Genomic DNA, 12049 nt, shown 5'->3' with positions numbered 1-12049 from the left:
TAACTCATTTGTTTTGAGTGCTGCTAAAATATGGAACATTTTAAGTCTAACTTATTTATTCAAGTGTGTTCCATTGACTTATTTAACTTAAGTGTAGCTATATCATTTTCATTAGACTATATAAGCTACACTTTGTGTAATTAGTTTTTATTGCTATCTCTATTATTTATAATTATTTCTGATGATTATGCAATGCCCAATTAAAACAAATAATTACTGTGACATAATTTCAATGATCACAGTGTAAAGATTTAAAGTTAATCACAGAATATTGGCCTAAATAAATAAGCTTATGACACACATTTTCGTTCAACGTTTTTTGATTGTGTCTCAAACAGCTTGTGTGTCTTTTAACAGGCGCTAGCTCTTTATATTTGGGAAACCCATTTATCAAAAACGGCTGAATCCGAATACTCATATTTGACTACTATATAGTAGACATTTTTCAGTACACCAAAAAATATAGCGCGTCGGAATGCTCAGTACGCATTGTGTAGTACGGAAGACGTTTCCGAATGCGTGCTACCGCCAAAGTAAACCACAGAGTTCACTACGCTATCCCACAATGCAATGCGGAGTCTGGTAACGAACGAAGAAGAGATGGATGACCCGACACCAACAGAAAGACGTCGTAGAAAGCTGCTCAAACCAAAATGGCAGGCATTGAGAAATGAGCTGAAGTAAATTATCAAAAATCTTTGTTGTTTTTTTATTGTTCCTGATAAGTAGTTCTTAAAAAAATCACAACCTTTCGGTCAAGGTTCAGAGGGACTGAAGCTTTGTGATTTTTTTCTAATTAGTGATACTTAGCAAGCGTGCAGGAAGTTTTATTGTCTGCTCGAGTCCCGCTGGCTGTACTGTTGTTGAGCCGTGTTAACATGTTTCGATGGACGGGACGGCCTTGAGTATAAAGCTGTTTTGCCTAACATTCTTCCTTTCAAGGGACTATGTGTTTAGTTTAGTGTGTTTCTTGTGTTATATTGCCATAAAGAGATGGCATGTTTAAAAATAATAATAATTAGTAAAGCTGTTTAAAGGCCCACTATGCAACTTTTTTAGCCAAAATTACATTAAGTATGCAGGTTGAGAGTTATGCTGATGGTTCTGCATCCATTTCTGGGTCGATTGGTGGGTGTGTCATTTACCCATGTCGCCTCTCCAGTGAAAAAGCGCATATGCAACTTGCTCTGTTCGGACCGACACAATCCGGATGTGACGCAACGGAAGTATCCTCGAAAATGTAGTCAGATTGTAGTTTCGAAAATGCTTTACGGCACAGACACACACCCAAACATGGCACCGGCTAGATATAAACAGCCAGTTGCGAGGCAATTGTTGCATTCATCATGGATCAATCGACTAATGGTACGGCCACACCAAACGCGTTACTCGCGTTCGATAACGCGAGTAACCTGACGCTTGATCATTGTGTGGTGGTTACTCGGTTCAACGCTTCCAACGCGTCAACGCAGCTAGATGAGTCCATGTCCATGCAAGTGAACGGAGCGTTCCCTCTTCGTCATAACTATCAAACCAAACATCCTTCACATTCACCGAGCGAGTATTATGAAAGTAAAATGCACATTTCTCGCTAAAAATGTTTCCATAAACGCATTTAATGGCGTAACTATGTTACTATTTCCACCCTGAATAAAGATAGTTGTCGGCCGTGGCTGCGCTGGAGTCCGAGGTAGGAAACACAAACGCCGCCGTGTTTGGGTGATAGAGCTTAGATCGGGTTAGATTAAATAATCTCTGATATAAATAACAATAATCGGGTTGAATAACTTCACATGGTGTGTCTGGTGTGTTTCCAGCATTCGTAGTGTTGATCAGGAGAGAAATAGTCCGCCAAGACGTTGAGGTTGCTTAGCATCCAGAGACTCTGTCCATGCAAGTGAACGGAGCGTTCCCTCTCCGTCATAACTATCAAACCAAACATCCTTCACATTCACCGAGCGAACATAATGAAAGTAAAATGCACATTTCTCGCTAAAAATGTTTCCATAAACGCATTTAATGGCGTAACTATGTTACTATTTCCACCCCCAGAATAAAGAAAGATGTCGGCCGTATGCTTCTGTGCAAGGGTCACTACTCTCTGTCGGTGATGTCGGGTCAAGCTCCACGCTGATTGGCTATCATGGCTAAGCGTCACGCGTTGGAGCGTTGAAAGTTCTGAACTCCGGGCGTTGGTGCTTTACGGCACAGACCCCCAAACGCGGAACCGGCTCGATATAAACACAAGTAACTAAGGGATTGTTATATTCATCATAGATCAGCCGACTAAAAAGAGACAGAGAAACCCAATGTCGGAGGAACAGAAGAAGAGAAAAGGGAGACTGACCGACAGAGAGGCCAGACACGAGTAAACGTTGAGCAAGCTTTTCAGGAATAGCGTGAACTGAAAGAAAAAGAAGACTGCAAATCAGACGCCGACTCGGCCGTGTTGCTTTTGAAATTGAAAGTACCTTTGGGTGATCTTTGTCTTCGTGGTATTCTTGATGTTGATAGTCTCTGTACAAATGTGTTTGCTCAACCATTTTGTTGTGAGCCCTGTAAAAATTGTTTTCTCGACCGTTTTGTTGAGCCCTGTATGTTTCTAGCTTGCTTGGTTGCAACCATATAAACACCTTTGTTTCCATGGGTGTTTTGCTGTTCGTCCGTCTCGTCCCCCAGATACAGACTGAATCCCCGAATCCAGGTTCTTGTTTATTTAGATTATGTTGGCCAAACCTCTTACACTGATTGTTCTGTTCAACCTAAGATATAACAATTATAATCTAGGATATACATTCTCCCCGTCAACTATAAAAAAGGATGGATTTATGTTTATTGCAATACAAATACACCTTTTTAAAAATGTATAACCTTGCCTACACTTTATGAACATCTACTTCGGACATGGCTCCACGCATTCGCCGGCTTCTTTGAAAACAAATGCACATGGCTCGCGTAGAAGTGCATGGGGAAGGGTCGTCAACGAGTTGTTACGACAGTGTTGTGAAATATCTACTACGAAGCTGTAGGGGGCGCTGTGTAGAGAAATGTGCGTGCCAAAATCAAGAAAACAGCCAAGAAATGCCCGAAGTTGCATAGTGGGCCTTTAAATGACTACTTGAAATGAACATGGAAATGTTATGAATGTTCAGCATTCAGCTTAATAAATAATGTGGCGACTCCTACCCCCGGGGAGTCTGGGTATTCATAATGTTTGGGGAAAAGGGGTTTTATTGTCTTTGTATAACTTGTTGTGTTATTAGGTTAAGTGGGGTTAACGGGTTTGGGTTCTTTATTGTTTGTGTGTTAATTGTGATGTGCAGTGTAATCGGGACCATTAGTGAGAGTGTTGTGTGTGTGTTCGTCAGCTGTGCCGTGTGTGTGTTTGTTTGACTAAAGGCAGCTCTCGTGGTCGTGCGGTGTACTGAGGCACGAGAGTTGCGCCGCCATTTAAACCTGGGCTCCCGTCTCGTCCTTCCCGCGCTGCTCGCCACAGTAATTTAAGTTGGATCAGAGATTGGTGAATTCATTGTGTTCATTTAACTTGATTGGTTTAAGGCAATCGGTTTCCTCAATTGAATTGAGTAGACGAAATGTAATTTTAAGTTGTCACAACTAGAATGTAATAAGTTATTTCAGTTGGAAGTCAAAGTTTATTATACTTAAGTAAGAAGATTTAGCAATACAAGAGGCACTTAAGTTAGTATTACTTAATTCACATACATTTAATGAACACATGTTATATACGTTGAATGAATTGCTGCATTTAAGTGTAAAAAGCTCATTCTTTACATTTCACTTCAGTAAATGGAATTAGTAATGCTAACTCATAATACACATGTCACAATAACTCTAGATATAAGAGTTATCTTTACTTACATAAAATAATTGCTGGTACTTAATTTATTTGAGTTAGTAAACTTAAATAGTTCAAGGCAATCGGTTTCCTCAAATAGTTTAAGTTGAACTAACTTGTCAGGTTTTACAGTGTTCCCATTAAACATATTTGCATTAAGAAACGCCTCCCATTAACTGTATTGTCACAGACTTCCCATTCCTTACAAAGGAAAGGGGAGTCAGATGGAACAGTCAGGTGCTGCAACTGCAACTGGCCCCGCCTCGTTTCCAGTCTGAATTGTAGCGCCTTCAAAGCATTAACACTTTAATGCACAACATTCCGTTTGGTTCGTATAGTAGCCTATCTCATACTGTGACAGGCATTACGTTTGCATTGATTTATCATCATTATGGAAGCATATAGGAAGAGAGGTCGTTCTGACATGTGGGAACACTTTATTCTGATCGCTCCTGATAAGATGTGCTGGCTGTTAAATATTTAGGCTAATTTAGGAAAAGTAGAGCTATAGAACTGTGACCATCAGTAGGCCTAAAGTAAAAAGTATCTATCTATCTATCTATCTATCTATCTATCTATCTATCTATCTATCTATCTATCTATCTATCTATCTATCTATAGGCCTATGATTAGTGTTGCCATTTAGGCAAGGCAAGGAAAGGCTACTTTATTTATATAGCACTTTTCATACACGAGTCAGACTCAAAGGGCTTCACATATAAACATTGTCATATAATAAAAGAAAAATAATAGATAAGGTAAAAGAAGAAAAAAATAACAAAATAGATAGAAAGTAATGGCAAAGTCAAACAAGCCTTTTAGAAAGTGCAATGTATTAAAGATCTGGGGTCTTATTTATAACCGTTGCGTACGCACAAAACGGGGCTGAAATTGGCATACGTGACTTTCCACGCCAAGGTTGTGATCTATAAAAAACCAACTTGACGGGAAAATGTGCGCAGCCCTAAGCAAACTCTGACCCATGCATACGCATGGTTTGGAGGAAAAGGGGAATTTGCGACACAGATGGTGTGGTGGTGAACTGAAGTCAGACCGAAGAATTGTAGAGTGAGAAGAACGATTATGTTTTATCATCGCCCTTCATAAATTGGTAACCCTTCCTTTTACAGTCCCCTAATTACTAGGTATTTACCCGGTACATACATGGTCAATCATAGTGTATTACTGGGTAATTACCACTGGTAATGAGAAGGTAAATACAGAGGTAGTTACCCGGTAAATACATGGTAAATCATAGTGTATTACTGGGTAATTACCACTGGTAATAAGAAGGTAAATACAGAGGAATTATCCGGTAAATTATAGTGTATTACCACTGGTAATAAGAAGGTAAATACAGAGGAATTACAGCTGAAGTACTAAGCAAAAGAAAAAAAAAAAAAAGTACTACCCATCAACTCAACTAAGTAGCGTGTAATTGAAACTGTTTTAGGTTGGTAATAACTCTGATATTGTGTACTTCCTAGGAAATTAGGCAACCAATTCATAGAAACACCTATTATCTAAGGTTTATGTTGGTAACAGCCCAAATTTAATGATGTACTATCTAGAAATTAGCATAGTACTTTCCAATAAAATACTTTTTCTTAGTTATTATTCATGGCTACACCCATTTAGAAAGGGTTTATTCGATTTACCACTAAGGAATTACTTACCTGGTACCAACCTCTGCAGGAACAGTTTTCCTCTAGTGTCATGGTAAATCTTCTTAAATACTGGGTACAAAGCTGTTTGTTACCATGGTATTACCAGGTTCTTACCATATCATTTATAAGCTAAATTCCATTGTCCATGCAGTCAACACAAACTTGTACCATGTACGTTCTGCAACGTTACCAAGTAAAACACACCAATTTACCCAGTAAGTAAGCTGAAACTGTACTGTAAAAGGAAGCCTTGTTTATTTCCATGGTATTACCAGGTTCTTGCCATATAATTTGCGATACATTATTCCCTTTTCCATGCAGTCAACACAAACTTGTACCATGTACGTTCTGCGACGTTACCAAGTAGAACACGACAATTTACCAAGTAATTAAGCTGAAACAGTACTGTAAAAGGAAGCCTTGTTTGTTTCCATGGTATTACCAGGTTCTTACCATATAATTTGTAATACATTATTCCCTTTTCCATGCAGTCAACACAAACTTGTCCCATGTACGTTCTGCGACGTTCCCATGTAAAACACGACGATTTACCCAGTAATTAAGCTGAAACTGTACTGTAAAAGGAAGCCTTGTTTGTTTCCATGGTATTACCAGGTTCTTACCATATAAGTTGTAACGGGTTATTCCCTTTTCCATGCAATGAACACAGACCATATATGTTCTGCAACATCGTTCACCAGTAGTTAAGCACTTTAATTGTTGTTATAAAACCCCAAACCACTGATGATGAAAGGCATATTAAAATTAAACAAAATCAAAGGCTTATCTTTCAAACAATGCATATCTCACAAACAGGCACTGAACACTGAAAAAAAATCAGACAAAAAAAAAGAGCCGTCCACATCAACTCAATTAAAATGTTACTGATGGTGTTTTGATAAATCACATGACAGTGTTATGGCAAGTGACCACAAGGAAGACTGCTTCAACCTCTACAATTTGAATAAGTGTTGAATACCATGCAGCAATCTGCCTATGGGAGCATCTTTGTGGTCATTCGCAAACCAATGAGTCCACTCGATGAATGAGAGATGACTCTTTAGTGTCTTCTCTGTGAGGTATCCCTGCAGTCTCCACATCTGGGATTTGAAGGCTGACCAAGACCTGACCAGGTACCTCCAATTCTCCCCTTCCATACTGTAATAAAGAATCAGAAGACAAGAAAATAAACATTAGGACTGTCAATTAATGAACATTTCTAGAACATGTAGAACTCAAAGATTATTTTGTTTATCAGTTAAGAAAGGATGCTGGTCCACTGGCCATTGTGTTTGGTCATATTGAAAAGAGAAAAAGGCATTGCCATAAATACAGTTAATAGGACGGGAGGAGACAGGCCGTTAGCTCCGGTTAGCACTTTAGCATCGAGCTAGCGGAGCTTCTGTCATTCAAACAACTCGGACATGTTGTTTAAAACCTATAACACCCAATGTATTAAAATATCCGGATTTAATCGGGCTCTCTCCCATAAGTACAGTTAATAGGACGGGAAGAGACAGGCTCTGTTACACCGGGAACCCACCGGACGCGTATGCGCCGCGGAACGGCTGCGCCGCGGAACGGCTGCGTCCTCTGCCCTGCGTCCATTCCTACCGGGCGCGTAACGGCAGCGTAGCGCTGCCTTGCGAGCCAGCCGTATTCACGCGAGATCACGAGATCACGCGATAATCCTAAACCTAATGTACTCACCTTCCACTCCCAAAACTATTGAAATTAAATGCCACGCTTTGTCCTTTCTGACATTTTCCTTATAAAAAGGATGATTTGGTACATAAATGACTTCATGTTGCTGAACTTCGACAATGAGTCTTTCGTCGTACATGTTGCCGACCCTCTGAGACCCTTTGATTGATTGACTGCTGACCTGGTGCCACCGGTCATGACGTAATAATGTTGATGTTGTAGTGCCAAGAGACGGGAGTCGGAGGCGGAGTATCCAGTACAAGGTTTTAATGAACACAATACAAAAAGACGTTCATTCGTAAAGTCAAAACCGGACTAAACTGGACGGTCGTTCCATCCGCTAAACCGGTCCGTGCTAAACACCCCCCCCACCCATAGTTCCGTGGATGAATTATGTCAACCACCACACAAGCCCCCCCAGAATTCACCCATAGTCAAAGTCCTCATGACGGAAAGGGGCGACGACCCGACCCCGTCTCGAGCAGATGACAGGGGCCGAGGAAGAGGAAGCAGCAGGCACGTCGGCGCCGTCCGCCACCCCGGAGGTCCCAGGGGTCAACAAGGTCGCTGGAGTCTCAACGGCCAGCGCAGGGCGCGGCGCAGGCGGACGTCCCCGGCGTGGGGGGTTGCGCCACCTCCACCAGTCTGGAAATGTCCACGTTAGCCGGCTTAACCCTATCCCAGGAAACGGTCTCAGGCCTACCCCCGACGTCCACCACCAGGCACTTGTCTCCATGGCTCAAAAGTAAACCCTGAAGGGGCCATTGTAAGGAGGGCGTAGGGGACCACGGTGGGCGTCGTGGCGAATGAAAACATAGTCCACCCTGCGCAGATCGGGGGGCATGCGGAAAGTGGGAGTGCCGTGTTGCGACGTGGGAACAGGCGCGAAAACCTTAGTGGTTTCCAGCAGGGAGGAACGTTGTTCGGCCGCCGACCAGGGGACCGAGGCGTCAGGAATAAGATCGCCTGGCACAAGTAGGGCCTGCCCGTTGACCAGCTCCGCCGAAGAGGACCGCAGGTCCTCCTTAGGTGCGCACCTGAGGCCGAGCATCACCCATGGCAGCCTATCCACCCAGTCGCCGTCCTTCAAGCTGGCCCGTAGGGCTGCCTTCATGGAACGGTGGAAACGTTCGCCTGGGGATGATAGGCGGTAGTGCGGTGCAGCTTGACCCCCAACCCCTCAGCCACCGCGTTCCAGAGTTCCGAGGTGAACTGCGAGCCCCGGTCCGAGGAGAGATCTGAAGGAGTTCCAAAGCGCGCGACCCAAGTGCCGATGAACGCGCGTGCCACGTCGAGGAGAGGGGAACAGCTTCAGGCCAGAGGGTCGTCCTGTCGACCATGGTGAAGAGGTAGGTGAACCCGTGAGAGGAGGGAAGCGGTCCCACCAGGTCGACGTTGACGTGGTCGAACCTCCTCTCGGGAACAGTAAACTCTCCAAGGGGGGCCTTAATATGGCGGTGCACTTTGGACCGTTGACAGTCAACGCAAGAGCTGACCCAAGCACTAACGTCCTTTCTCAGTACCTGCCATACAAACCTCTGGGAAACCAATTTCACAGACGGCTTCCTGCCGGGGTGGGAAAGGCCATGCAACGCCTCAAAAACGGGCCGGCGCCAGGACAACGGGACCAGCGGTCGAGGCTGGCCTGTGGAGACGTCGCACCATAGCCTCACGTCCGAGCCGTCAACCGCGACCTCCTCCAGGCGCAATCCCGTGTCCGAATCCCTCAGGGCCTGGACCCCATGGTCGGAGGCCTGGTCCACGCTCATGCGGACATAATCAAGGCCCAGTTGGACGGCCCGATGACCGTTCTCGAGAGGCAGTCTGCGACCACGTTAGACTTGCCAGCAATGTGTCGGATGTCCGTGGTGTACTCAGAGATGTACGCCAGCTGACGCTGCTGGCGGGCCGACGTCAGAGGCTTGTGATCCACGAAAGCCGCAAACTCCCGCCCTTCCAGGAGGAATCGGAAATGGCGGATCGCCAGCCAGAGTCCAAGTAGTTCCCTGTCGAAAGCGCTGTATTTGCGCTCCCAGGGGGTCAACTGGCGACTGAAAAAGGCGAGCGGCTGCCAGGCACCATCGACCCATTGCTTGTGCACCGCGCCGACGGCGTAGTTAGACGGGTCGGTGGTGATGGCGATGGGGGCATCATGCGACGGATGGGCCAACATGGCGGCTTCGCCCAAGGCGGCCTTCATGGCCTCGAACGCCTTCTCCCTCTCCGCCGTCCAGTCGACAGCCTGGTTAGGGGACTTGTCCTTGAGAGCCCCGTACAGTGGGCGCATGACGTGAGCCGCCTGGCGGATGAACTGGTTGTAAAACGTCACCATCCCCAGGAATTCCCGGAGCGCCCGAGCCGTGTGTGGGCGGGGGTAAGCAGAAATTGCCTCCACCTTCGACGGAAGAGGGGCGGCCCCCTCTTTGTTGACGAGATGCCCCAGGAAGTGGATGGAGGACAACCCGAACAGGCACTTCGCCGCGTTGACGATCAGCCCGTGCTGGTCGAGCCTCATGAAGAGGTCGTGTAGGTGACCCTGGTGCTCCTTTTCGGAGGAGCTGGCGACCAGGATGTCGTCCAAATACACGAAAAGTAAGGGCATCTCCCTGAGCGCCGAGTCCATTAACCGCTGAAAGGTCTGAGCCGTGTTCCTGAGCCCGAACGGCATACGCAGGAACTCGAACAACCCGAACGGCGTCACCACCGCTGTCTTGGCGATGTCCGAGGGATGCACCGGCACCTGGTGGTAACCGCGCACCAGGTCCTCCTTCGAGAAGACCCGCTTGCCCGCCAGGTGTGCTGAGAAGTCCTGGATGTGCGGGATTGGGTAGCGGTCGGGCGTGGTAGCGTCGTTCAGGCGGCGGTAATCCCCACAAGGTCGCCACCCGCCGTCTGGCTTGGGAACGATGTGGAGTGGTGAGGCCCAGGGGCTGTCCGAGCGGCGGATGATGCCCAGGCGCTCCATGTTGGCGAACTCCGACTTAGCGACTTTCAGCCTGTCGGGGTTGAGTCGTCGGGCCCTAGCATAGACGGGTGGGCCCTTGGTGTCTATATGATGCTCAACACCATGTTTCGCCGTGACCGCGGAAAAGGTAGGTCGGGTTATACCGGGGAACTCCCTGAGCAGGCGTTGATATTCGTCCCCCTCTGAGAGGGAGCTGGAGAGCCCGCCGTAAGCCGCCCGACCGCGGGCACATTCAAACGATGAGAACGTCCGTGTGTCCACCAGGCGGTTGTTTTTCACGTCTACAAGCAGATTGTGCGTACAAAGGAAATCCGCGCCGAGGAGGGGAAAGGAGATGTCGGCCGTGACAAAATCCCACCTGAATCGCTGGCCTCCAAAGCACAGGTCCGCGGCCTTTGTACCATACGTGCGGATGGGTGTGTCATTAGCGGACCTCAACTGTGGACCGTGGACGCCAGGGGCGGTGTCCTCCACCGTAGCCGGCAGGACGCTCCTCTGAGCCCCGGTGTCGCAAAGAAACTCGCGGCCGGAGAGGGCGTCCCTGATGAACAATAGCCGGGTTGACGTGCCTGCACTCACGGCTACTAAAGAGCGCAAGCCTTGGCGTTTCCCGTCGGCTTGAAGTTGCACGGGGACCGGCACCTCTTTGCCTTAGCGCCGAAACGTGCGTGGAAATAGCACATACCATTGCTGGCAATGCCATCGGCGGCTACTGGGGCTCTGTTGGTCAGCCTGTCCCAGTCCGGTGGGTAGGCACTGCGTGTTGGGGCTAGCACTTCGGGTGCGAAACACTGAGCAGCCAGGAAAAAAAGGTTGGCTTCCTCCGCCAACGCGCGTGGCTCAGTAATCCTCGTGCCCGCGAGCGCCGTCCGGACCTGTGGTGGCATGTGTTGGAGGAACAGCTCCATGAAGAGGAAGTTAGGTTCTTCAGCACCCAGTAGGTTGAGCATCATCTCCATATGTTCAGAGGGTTTGCTGTCCCCAAGGCCCCGAATAGCCAACAAGTTGTGGGGCCCGCTCTGACTGTGACAGCCCAAAAGTCTTCAATAGGAAGGCTTTGAGGTCCCTGTACTTGCCGTGGTCCGGGGGATTCGCTATGAAATTCGCTTATATTGGCTTCCTCCGCCAACGCGCGTGGCTCAGTAATCCTCGTGCCCGCGAGCGCCGTCCGGACCTGTGGTGGCATGTGTTGGAGGAACAGCTCCATGAAGAGGAAGTTAGGTTCTTCAGCACCCAGTAGGTTGAGCATCATCTCCATATGTTCAGAGGGTTTGCTGTCCCCGAGGCCCCGAATAGCCAACAAGCGTTGGGCCCGCTCTGACTGTGACAGCCCAAAAGTCTTCAATAGGAAGGCTTTGAGGTCCCTGTACTTGCCGTGGTCCGGGGGATTCGCTATGAAATTCGCCGCCCGGGTCGCAGTGGATCTCCCCAGCGCCGACACGACGTGGTAGTAGCGTGTGGTGTCGTCCGTGACGTCACGGATGGCAAACTGCGCCTCTGTCTGCGCGAACCACGCCGTCGGTGAGAACTCCCAGAACTCCGGCAACTTAATAAAAGCATTATTCGCCATGTTCGTTTTGGTCTCTGAAGCTTCAGCGAGACCTTCGTCGGGGTCACCAGTGTAGTGCCGAGAGACGGGAGTCGGAGGCGGAGTATCCAGCACAAAGTTTTAATGAACACAATACAAAAAGACGTTTATCCGTAAAGTCAAAACCGGACTAAACTGGACGGTCGTTCCGTCCGCTAAACCGGTCCGTGCTAAACACCCCCCCCACCCATAGTTCCGTGGGTGAATTATGTCAACCACCACAATGTGAAGTTACATGAGCTGAGTATTGTGTTTTATTTTGAAAATTG

At 47.3% G+C, this 12049-nt stretch overlaps 1 protein-coding gene across 1 annotated transcript in view; it reads right to left on the bottom strand.

The window, feature by feature from the left end:
* Positions 1-6662: 6662 nt before the first annotated feature.
* Positions 6663-12049, bottom strand: part of ift172 (intraflagellar transport 172) — a 98284-nt gene continuing 92897 nt past the window's right edge. The window contains exon 49 of the mRNA XM_030344742.1: positions 6663-6681. The gene's annotated coding sequence lies outside the window, so the exon portion shown is untranslated. The remainder of the gene's footprint in view (positions 6682-12049) is intronic.

This window comes from Gadus morhua, chromosome 21 (genome assembly GCF_902167405.1).
Source record: "Gadus morhua chromosome 21, gadMor3.0, whole genome shotgun sequence".
Lineage (NCBI taxonomy): Eukaryota > Metazoa > Chordata > Actinopteri > Gadiformes > Gadidae > Gadus > Gadus morhua.
The sequence above is the reverse complement of the archived record's forward strand: the minus strand, read 5'-3'. Positions and strand labels throughout refer to the sequence as shown.